Below are 11,688 nucleotides of genomic sequence, written 5' to 3'. Positions count from 1 at the left end.
CAGAACACTTTGGTCGAATTTCCTTTGGAAGGGGTCGGTTACAACAAATAAATGGGCTCTGATAGGTTGGGATAGACTGATACTACCAAATTCGCACATAGGTTTGGGACTAAGGGATCCCTATTTTGTTAGTAAAGCCTATGCAATGAAGTTGTGGTGGTCATGGGTGCAAGGTGGTTCCCAAGTTTGGAAGAGGGTGTGGAGTAGGAAGTATATGTTGACCAATTCTCAGGTGGAAAGGATGAATATGGATGTCCCAATCAAAGGTTCTAACATATGGAACTGGGCCTATGAGGCAAGACTAAAGGTTAAAAAACTTGCATTCTGGTAAATACGTGATGGTAAATCGACCTTCTTCTGGGAAGATTCATGGCAGTAAAACCCTCCTCTAGCGGATAATAGAAATTTCTGCAAGTTAAAAGAATGGACCCGATCTTCAGGTCATTATAAAGTAGCCTACTTTTGGACCATGAACCCCTCTCCCCATGGTTGGTGACAATGTAAAACACGACAAGAATGGGGAAATCCCAATATGATCTTGCCATGGGCAGAGTTCCAACGATATCTTCAGAGAACTAGGACACGAAACTCAAACCTCTAAAATCCCAGACATCCCTCCTAAATGGGCCACCCTCCTAAATCCCCAAATGAGGAGGCCCATTTTAGACCTCAAAATTCCCCTAATGGAAAGTGTCAACTTTTCTGTGGTTGATAGCATGGGGTTGGGTGCTAACACGGGATCGACTGCAAAGGAAGGGATTTTCAGGTCCATCAAGGTGCCCTTTTGTTTACAAGAAGACGAAAATGTTACTCACCTTCTCATATCTTATGCCTATTCGCAAGAAATCTGGCAATTTGCCTATGTATTATTTAGATGAAAATCACTAAAGGTGGTGGATGTCAAGACTTGGTTATTAGATTGGTTTAGTGAGAAATTCAAACATCCATGGGTAATGTCAGTGTGGCGTCTATGTATGGCTTTCTCTTTCTAGAATTTATGGAAGGAAAGGAATATGAGGGTGTTTGAAGGGAGAAGTCGACTGTCATATATGTTACAAGAACGAATAATATCAAATCTATAGGAAATGTTGGCAGTGCGTCCACTTGATGAGCATGTAGTGTAACATGATGATGAATTCTCACTTATTCTGCAAAAACTACATCTCTAGGTGGTTACGATTTTTTTCACTCGGAAAAATCACAGTGAAAGGAAAATTTCTAGATGTTTACTGCAACCCCCTCCTCCATCTTTTGTGATGTTTAGTTTTGATGGAGCCTCACGTGGCAACCCTGGAGACGTGAGTATTGGAGGAATATTGAGAGATGATCAATTAAAATCATTATATGTTTATGCATTTTCATGTCAAGAAACCATGAATTATGTAGCGGAGTTCTGGGTGCTGGAAAAAGGGCTCCAACTTGTAGTAAGAACATGCTTCTTCCTTCTACAAATTCATGGGGATTCTCAAATCTTTGTTAACATGGTGCACAAACTTTTTTTGGGTCACCCGCCTGAAAAAGTGATCTCTAGCTGGCATTTCCAAGAGATAGCAAGAAACATTAGGGAGCTTCTACAGTTTTTTTATTATGTTGTCCTTGTTCACATGAAGAGGGAAGATAATTAGGTAGTAGATAATTTAGCAAAATGGGCAAGTAGAGAAACTATGGTAGCTCTAGAGGAAGAATGGGGTGTATGGCTGCAACATGATTCCCTTTGTGTACTACAACAAAGGTTAGCATAAGATACGAAAAGAGTTGACAGGTTGACCCTCGATGGGGTTGTTTGAATGATGGTGAACCATCGTCCACATGGAGAAGATGATTTTCCAGCGGCTGGGAAACACAAATGAAATAAGTGGCATGTGAGGCGTTCTACTGACTAAGGTGGGGGTGAAACTGGGGGAGTGTGCTAAGCCACCCAGTTGGCACAAGACCCTCGACACATGGAGGAGGAAAACAACATTTAGAATGGGTGCCATATATTATTTCATGTGGGACATTTACTCCACAACATTATGGTACATAATAGTGGGCTCTGCAAACATATTTGAACATCGAGTTAAGGTTTTTGAAGCCGTCATGGACTTGCAAACCTATCAGAGATAGGAGAAAGGGAGGATTTACCTTGACAAGAGATCGATCGACATTAATGATACATGAATTATGGGTGATTTTGGACCAGAGAAGCACATGATGGGGTTAACCACTTGGCGCATGATGAAGGAATGTCAAGGGTTCTATTCTGTTTCATGTTTCAACATCGCTCCGTTGGCTTCATTATATACAGACCCTATTGAGCATGTAGGGTGGTGGAGAGCACTAGCATCTACAAGGTGGTGCCAAACATTTCTAACTCTTGCGGGGTATGCTATTGAACCTGTCTATGGACCAAGATTGCTGGTAAATCTCCAGTTTGTCTCTTTTTCCATTGTGGTTCAGTCATACATAGGTTTCATTATTGCAGCGGAGTTTCGAAGACTACCACTGTATTTAGGGTGGCGATATATTGTCCACATTCCTTCTGGAAACATGCAAGCGGATGATGTTTTTATGGTCAAGGCTTTTACGAAGCCGCACATTCTCAGTTTCATTTCCTTGGAAATTTCTCGCTTTGTCCAAATTTGAGAAGGTACTTCACGGTATATTCAGGTCTGGGGTGGTCATGTAGTCAGTCTGGGTATTTTAATTGCATGCGATGTCATTTAGGGTTGTGTAGTCATGTTATTCTGCAATATTTCCTTGTTTGTCTTGTGCAGAGGGGTCTAGTTAAGGGTGGTGATTATTTTTTTCAGTCTCCTCTGTCTTTTCTCCACTCTATTATTTTCATAGCTAGGTTGTGGGGTTATGAGAGGCCACCAAATGTAATTTGGTTTCTTTATGCATAACTCATCCTTTGGTCCTTCTTTCGAGTTGGTGGTGGTACTTCTGTTGGTCGATTTACAGTCCCTTGAACCTTCGGGGTTATCTTTCAACTCTCCAGTCTTGGTTGACGGTGTTAGGTATAGTGGTTCATTTTCGATTTGGTTTTAACACTGTCAAGTTTCGAATTGAGCGATTGGTGGTTACGTCATGTCAAGAGGGGAAATTGTTTGTGGTTCTTAGTTGTACCTAGCCTCAAGTCTTGTTTGATTGGAATATTCATTGTTGTAGGTATGTGGATGATGTTTACACTCCCTCTTTCTCCTCACTAGTTGTGTCTGGTATTTGTGGAATTGAGGGTTTTTTTTCTCGGTGGCCTGACCTTGCTGTCCTATGGAAATTTGCATTTGGGTTGTCTCAAATCTTGTTGGTAAAATTTTACTACAGGTTCTTTTGTTCAATGGCACTGTAACATCGACTCATTAGTAGAAGAGGAGGATCATCTGCAACATCGTCCTCTAGACAACGTCGTCTCTTTGGTTGGGAGTCATTGGAAAATATTTATGATGATGTGCCCCTAGAAGTTCGAGAGGAAATACAATCCCTGAAGGCAAGAGAATTTGGTGAAAAACAATATCATTCAGATTTTGAGGTTTGTGAATGAAAAACAGAGTGGGTACCAGACCCAAGAAAATGGAGAAAGCATCAGTTATACTTCTTGCATTCAATATTATCTCATAGACAAATGACATCTCTGCTTCATATGGTGTTGTGGGATAAGTAGGTTGATAATTATAAGTTGTTTGTGGGTCAGGAGGACCTCAAGTGTATAATGCGGGATATTCGATATGATCTGGATGACATCGTGGTCTGACTGAACAAAATTGAGTGCTACATTAACTCAGACTCACATACGGACTCCACAATGCCTTAGAATGGTGAAGCGATCATTGATGCCACACCAGTCAATATGGTCAGTGGAAATTTGTCTCGAGATCATCTAGTGATCATCCTTGATGAATGATTCGTCTCCTGTTGCTATTACACTATCCGATTTTGTGTTGGTTTGTTACAATTTTTTGTTCTTTCTTTGTTATGTTTGTCTTCCAATTCTATGTATGTTTTTTTCATGGTTAGTGTGGTCGTTACTTCTATTGGCCAGTACTCTTGGTTTTGTTGATAGTCGGGGCCTCTGCTACTCTTGGTTATATGTGGATATGGACTTTTTTGGTTGACAAAGTCAACAATATGCTACAACGCAAACCAATTGTAAATTTTGTTTTTGAATATCAATAGAAATTAGAGTTGAATATTACAAAAAAAAGTTTATTATTGATTTAAAATATTAAAGTGGTGTTTAATTAAGTTTTGATTTACATATATGTTTTAAGAAATATTGTTGACTTGGGGTTTTTATATTCCAGTAATAATAACAATAATATGGTAAGGTTATAGTCAAATTAGATATTAAATTAGTGGATGAGATTATTATTTTTTATAAAGAATGCCTCTTAGGTAAGGGTTTGATTGCTGGGGAAAAAATTAATAGTTTCCTTTCCATTCTCCTTTACCAAGAATGATCATTGAAAAAATATATATTAAAAAAAATTCATAGTCCCTCCATTAAACTTACTCAAACATAATAATGAATTAATTTATAAATTCCTATTTATAATTAATAAATAATACACATATAATAAGAATAAAAAATTATTTATTACAAAATATTAATAAATTATTTTAAATGATATGTTATTTAAATAATAATGATAAATTAGTTTAATAATTTATATTCATAATTAATAATTCCTAATAAATTTAGGAATCTATATTTATGATGAGTAATTACTCATAACTGAGGTGTAAGTTTATTCTTATTATTATTTATAATAATGTACACAGAATGTATTTACATGGATTCTGGACGATTTACTGAGGTTACATGCTGCAAACACTATCGACATAAGAGCAAGTACGATTAATTCAGAGGACGATTAATTAGAATTAGAGTACGATTAAGAGGATTAACATAGTCCATCCTGGAAAGGATGAAAAGCTCTGGAGTCTGCGCGCCGGGTGTGATGCTCGCACTGGCCATGGCGTCCGCTGGCCATCCACGACCTTCCATATGCCATTAACAGGCCACCTTTTTGCCAATGACAAGTGCTCGACCTACACAAGCCATGCGATTGGCTCCGCTCCTCCCTTTCGGCCAATAATCTTCTGGCTAGTCTTTCGTCCTACTCGCAGTCACTGGTAACACATGCATTGGCTGTAACAGCCGCACTCACAGCTTCGAACACTTGGCTCCCTCTTAGACCGAGTTCTCGACTACGTGCCCTCACCTCAACTCGAACTATCGGCTATATAACTTAACCTTCGGCCTTACTCTTCGGCTTTTCTTCTTCCTCCGGTCCTGCTGGCCGGAGGCTCTCGCCTCCCCTCTCATTCTCTCGGCGCTCATGGCTCATGGCTAGGCCTGCTGCACTCGGCTCACTCTGCGCGACTCCAGGTATGCTCTCTTTCCTTTTGCTGTGATTTTTTAGCTTAGTTTCAGGTTTTTCTTCTCTGTAGTGGCTCTTATGTGACATCCAAAGGTCTTCCTGTTTAGCTATAATTATTTGAATATTCCATGGTTTCTTACCGTCTGGGTCTTCGAATATTACTGGGTTTTTGAGGAACAATCCTCGGGGTTTTTGAGGAACAATCCTCTCGGCTCTTTCCATCCTTTCCTCTCAACTACCAGGGTGACAGTCATAATGCTATGCGCTCTAGTAAAGAAATTTAGAGCCTCTTTTTACGTTTTCCGACCATGTCAAGATTTCAGAATCAGAATTGGGAAATGGTGGATAGTTTTACAATGCTGCTGCTGTTGCATTGACTGCAACAACTGCTCTGAAGCTTAACGCTCTCTCCGGGAGGCTCTGAACTTTCCGGTTGTTTTTTCCGGCCCCATTCAAATCCTTTCTTTCCGGCACCTCCTCATAACTCCTCTCCGCAGCCTCTGCTCCCCTCTGCTTCACCACCTTGCATGGGAATTGCGAATTTGGCGGTCACATTGCGTCACCCAGATCATTCCTAGTCAGTTTTTGGCATATTCCTTGTCGGGACTTGGGCTCAGTCACTTCTCCGTACCTCAATCCAGCTCTTTCTTTAACCTTCGCCTTCCATCCAGGTATCTCTCTCCGTCGGTGTCTTTTTCGACGGTTCCAATTTAAGTTTCCGTCTGTACGGGGTTCCCTCCTTGGATCTCCCCTTGGTCCTTTCGGGATCTCTCACAGGTCTCGGGATGGCCGCAGAAAGTGACTCCCCCGGTACAAAGGCTCTTCTGGCGGCGGCCATTGAAACTGAAGAGGCTATCTTTGCAGCTAGTGGGAATCCTAGCTGGCAAGACACTCTGTCAGGTTCCCTTCCCTCTCGGCTAAGGGACCCTCCCCTCTACGCTTCTCATCAACAGCTGTCAAGTCGGCACAAACACAAAGCTCCCGCCAAGATTGTCCCTCCCCCAAAGGCGATCACGATTAAGGGGACTTCCTTGACTGAGCGCATTGACAGCCTCCAGAGACTCGCTCTTGTTGGGAAATGGTTTTTCCCAGAACTCGCTGAAGCGGATATGAGAGCATGGATTACTAAATCGTGGGAGCCCATCATTGGGTACACCCCCATTATCTCCCGCATGATGAAAGAGTGGTACTCATTCCACTTCCAAAAACAAGAGGATTTACAAAGGGTGCTGGACAAACCGTGGGTATCTGGACGGAGTTTCCTATCGCTCTCAAGGTGGTACATGGGTTTCGACCCTCTAAAGAATACTCCCTCCCACTGCTTAATTTGGTTAAAGCTCCCCAATCTCCCACTCCAGCTCTGGACGCAGGAATCACTTGAATCAATTGGCAACGCAATTGGGAAATTCATCTACGTCGACCCTTGGATACGAGGGGAAAAGGATAAGCGCATTGCATGGATCCTCATTGAGAGGCCTTACAAAGGAGGCTACCCCAAACAAATAGAAATTATATGGGAAGGTTCACACATCTATCAGAGAATTGACTTCTGGGGCATCCCTTTCAGATGCGCCACATGCCACCGCACAGGGCATCTCCAATCCGACTGCAAATACAGGCGCCAGAAGCCCCTACGTTCTTTGAAGATCAAAGATCCACATTCCTTTTCTGATAGTGACAGTCTCTCGGGGAAGCACTTCACCTTCAAAGCCTCTGATCATGTCAGCAAGGGGGAAACGCCAAACCTTGCCGACTTTAAAAGCCCCCCCATCCCTGAACAGCCGGAAGAAAATCCGATCCCCTCCCCGCCTCCACTAAATGTCGCAGATTTCGTTGTCGGCTCCCATCCCATTCAAATTTCCTCATCTCCTCCATCTCCCATAATCAAAGACACTCTCCCTTCCTCGACCCCTTTTAACTCCCCCGCCTCCTCCCCTCACAACGAGCCTGACAACGACATTGAACATCTTCTCAATCGCCACCCTCCCATTCTTGAACCGCTCACTATCCATAAGCCTGCCTTCCCTTCTATCAGTCCCGCCTCTGCTAAGAACATTACTGTCCGTAAAAAAACTAGAGGTGGAAGCAGGCACTTTAGAGGACGCTCGATTGCCACAGAATTGGGTGTCATCAATCTTCCCCTCATCGACGTTCCCATTCTTGAATCCTCCCCCTCACAGCCTCTTAGAGCAGGTCAGGCTGGCAGCACTTCCAAATGACCTTCCTCGTCTCTTATAACATCCGGGGTTTAGGAATGGCCCCCAAATACTTGGCTCTAAAAGCCACATTCCTATCGGAAAGGCCATATATCATCTTTGTACAAGAAACCATGCACTCTAGCTCATCTTCAATTGCTTTCTTCAGGAAAATGTTTCCTTCCTGGCACATGTCGGCGATCAGTGCTGATGGCCTGTCGGGAGGTCTGGTCTCCTTATGGAACCCACAGATGGTCCAAGCGAATGCTTACAGATGTCATGCCGGCATCCTCCTCTCTGCACATATTCGGGGAAGGCCCCGCCCCATCAATCTGCTCAATATATATGCGCCCTACAAGAACAGATCCCCCTTCTGGGACTCTCTTCTCCTCACAGGCATCCTTGACATTCCATCTCTCATTATTGCAGGAGACCTGAATTTTACGCTCAGCTCACGGGAATGTTGGGGTCGATGCTTGCCCATGGACAGTCTAGCAGTAAAAATGCGGGGAGTGCTCCTTAATAAAGATCTTGTCGACATCCCTCCGGTTAACATGGCCCCTACGTGGGACAATGGAAGATTGGGCAATGCTTACATCGCCAAGCGAATTGATCGCTTCCTACTGTCAACTTCTATCATCAATGACTGGGGGATGCCCACTGCCAAAACCGGAGATGCTACAACATCCGATCACAAGCCCATTTCTCTTGAATGGGTCACTGATAATGGAAGGAAGGGATACTCCTTCAAGTTCAATACTGTGCACTTACAGGATCAATCTTTCGAGACTTTTGTCCGGGTCGCATGGGGACAAATTACTCAGGCTGAGGACGCTCCCTTCCTCACCTTTCGGGAAAAAATCGACTGCCTCAGGGAAAGGGTCAAATTTTGGCAAATCAGGAAAAAAGAATCCGACTCTAGGGAACTTAGCAGCATTATGAGGGAAATTTCTCACATCTCGTCCTCCATTCCTTCGGATGGCCTATCCTTTGAAAAGAAGGTTCTCCTTTGGTCCCTCGAGAAAAAGAAACAAGATTTGCTCCTAAAAGAAGAGACCACATGGAGATTGAAAAGTCGAGCCCTTTGGCTCAAACAGGGTGACAGAAACACCAAGTTTTTTCACAGTTTTGCCAGCGCGCGCAGAAGTAGGAATTCGATTTGGAGTATCAATGACTCGATGGGTAATACCTTCAATTCTCAGCATGACATCTCTGCTGCGGCCACAACATTCTTCAGAAGTCAATATAAGCGCCAGCACAGTGATATCTACGATATGATGTGGGCGGTTAACCACCTCCCCATTATGTTCGATGAAGCTGCAAATGATCACTTCCTCAGGCCTATTACGGAGGTCGAACTCTCTGGCATCATAAAAGGTTTCAAGAAGGACAAAAGTCCCGGCCCTGACGGCATTCCAATAGAGTTCTACTCTCACTTTTTTGATCTTCTCAAAGACGATCTCCTCAATATGGTTAATGCCACCTGCCAAGCTGGGAACATCAACAGCGCGCTATCGGCCACCTTCATTGCCTTAATCCCTAAGATAGAAAATCCATCCACTTTTGGGGATTTCAGGCCCATTGCCCTGTGCAATGCTCTCTATAAGATCATCTCCAAGATTATTGCTGAGCGCTTGAAAAAAACTCTCAATGCTTATATATCTCCTCAGCAACATGCTTTTTTAAAGGACCGGCTTATACTGGATGCTGTTGCCCTTGCTCAAGAAGGTTTATATGCCATTGATTCGAAAAACATTGACGCGGCTGCCCTCAAAATTGATCTATCAAAGGCATTTGACTGTGTCAGTTGGGGCTTCATCCGAGTTCTTCTTGCAAAAATAGGACTCTCGCCACGTGCTTGCAGCTGGATCATGGCATGTGTGGAATCCGTCCACTTCTCGGTCATTATTAATGGCATCCCTTCTACCTTCTTCCATGCTGAAAGAGGCCTCCGACAGGGATGCCCACTGTCCCCTCTCCTCTTTATACTGGTCATGAACTCTCTCAGCTCACATATCAATCTTGCTGTATCTCAGGGAAGGTGTATGGCCGTAAAGATCTGTAAGAATATCTCCCTCTCACATAATTTCTTTGTTGATGACATTCTCATTTTTGCTATGCTATGCAAGACTTCTTGGGCATGCTTATTCATTATCTTTCAGAAGTTTCGTGCCGCCACCGGACTTCTCATCAACAGTGACAAAACCAAGCTCTTCCATAACAATTCCAATCTTGCCACTGCCCGATGGGTTGCGGATAGATTCGGCATCAATCTTGCTCTTCTATCCGACGGTCTCCCTTATCTGGGCTTCCGACTCAAAGTCAAAAATAACAAATATGCTGACTGGATATGGCTCATTGATAGATTCTATAGCAAAATTTCTAGATGGGAATTGAGACTCTTATCACTTGCTGGCCGTCTTGTCCTGGTCCAAGCGGTTCTTTCCCAACTTGCAGTATACTGGGGCCACCTTTACGTCCTCCCTGCCAAAGTTCATAAAATTATTCAATCTACGGCCGCTAATTTCCTATGGGGAGGCCACTCCTATCTATCGAAATTTCATCTTGCAAAGATGGACCTCATCACCTGTCCTAAAAAGAATGGCGGATGGGGGCTTATTCACATGAGGCGTTTTGGCAACGCTCTAATATGCAAATCCATGCACAGAGCCTTTTTTGGGAACAGCCTATGGTCTTCACTAATCAAACAGAAGTACTTAAAGGGGCGGAATTTAGAATACTGGCTTCGGAGATCTACTCTTGGGATATGTCATGGATCGCCTATCTGGTGTTGCTTCTGCAAGAATCAACGGTTTCTGTTCAGCATTCTCAAATGGACATTCTATTCTGGCTCGTCCGTTTATATTGCTCTCGACCCTACTCTGTACAACCTCGAATCCCATATCTCCCCGGCCCTTCTCGCCTTTTTTCACTCCAGGGGCATCTTCACTTGGTCAAGTCTCATAGATTCGTGGTCCTCCCTATCGCCCATTTGGAAGACTGATCTGCAGCTCCTTATTCCCCTCCCCCTTCGACCACTTTGGTCCTCCGCCATCCTTCACTTCTCTAGCCTAAACATTCTTCAATTGGGGACTCACGACACCCTCATCTGCTCCACTGACTCCAATATCCACCCCATCACCGTTAGACGTCTTTACTCCGCCCTTTCTTCTCTCATCCCGCCCCATCCCTCCCCTTTCCCACATATCCTCTGGAAAGCCAGTTGCCCCCTCAAGTCCACTCTATTTGGATGGCTTCTCTTTCATAACAGGAATCTTGTCTGGGATGTCCTTCAATCAAAAGGGTGGCAGGGACCAAGTCAGTGCTGTTTCTGCCGGCTGGAGTTGGAATCGAATATCCACATATTTTTCCAATGCTCCATCACCACCACTATTTGGCTCGAGTTGTCATCTAGCTATGGATTTACTGTTCCTCCCTTCGTCACGGTCAAGGACGCCTTTCTCTGGTGGTCTTCTCAGCGACCCTTGTGGCATGCTATCTTCCTTCTCACGGTTTGGCATGTCTGGAAGTGGAGATGCAGTTGTGTTTTCCAGGACTCCCATCCTCATCTTCAGTCCATCATTTCCATGATCACTAGTTTCTTGCCCCCAGATTAGTCTACATCTGTCGACGGCTCTTTTTTGGCTGCCGGTCTCTCCTTTGGGCAGCTCCATATGTTTTTTGATCTCTTCATACCATCTGATATTATGATTTTTCGCTCCATGTTTTTGATCCATAAAGATCTATATCTTTCCATTATGCTCTATGGTCTCTTATCGACCACGCATACTTGTAATCATGTAATTTTCAAACGGCTTATGCGTCCAATATGCTCGATGGCCTCTTATTGCCCGCGCATACTTGTAATCATGTAATTATCAGACAGCTTATATGATCTCAATATAACAAATACAGCTTTTTTCCTCTGAAAAAAAATAGTCCATCCTGGAAAAACCTAAATTTAAATTAGATGACATTTACACCACCCAACACAACATTTATTTGGTTGAAATTTTATGGTTTTTATACCACTCAAGGATGGAATCAGCATTTAATTGGTTGAAATTTTTGGTTTTTACACCACTGAGGGATGGAATTTGTGATTTTCCTGTCAAAATTAAAAAATTGTA

This window comes from Pinus tabuliformis, chromosome 8 (assembly GCF_031772625.1).
Source record: "Pinus tabuliformis cultivar Carrire ecotype Pingquan chromosome 8, CPIR1, whole genome shotgun sequence".
NCBI lineage: Eukaryota > Viridiplantae > Streptophyta > Pinopsida > Pinales > Pinaceae > Pinus > Pinus tabuliformis.
The sequence above is the reverse complement of the archived record's forward strand: the minus strand, read 5'-3'. Positions refer to the sequence as shown.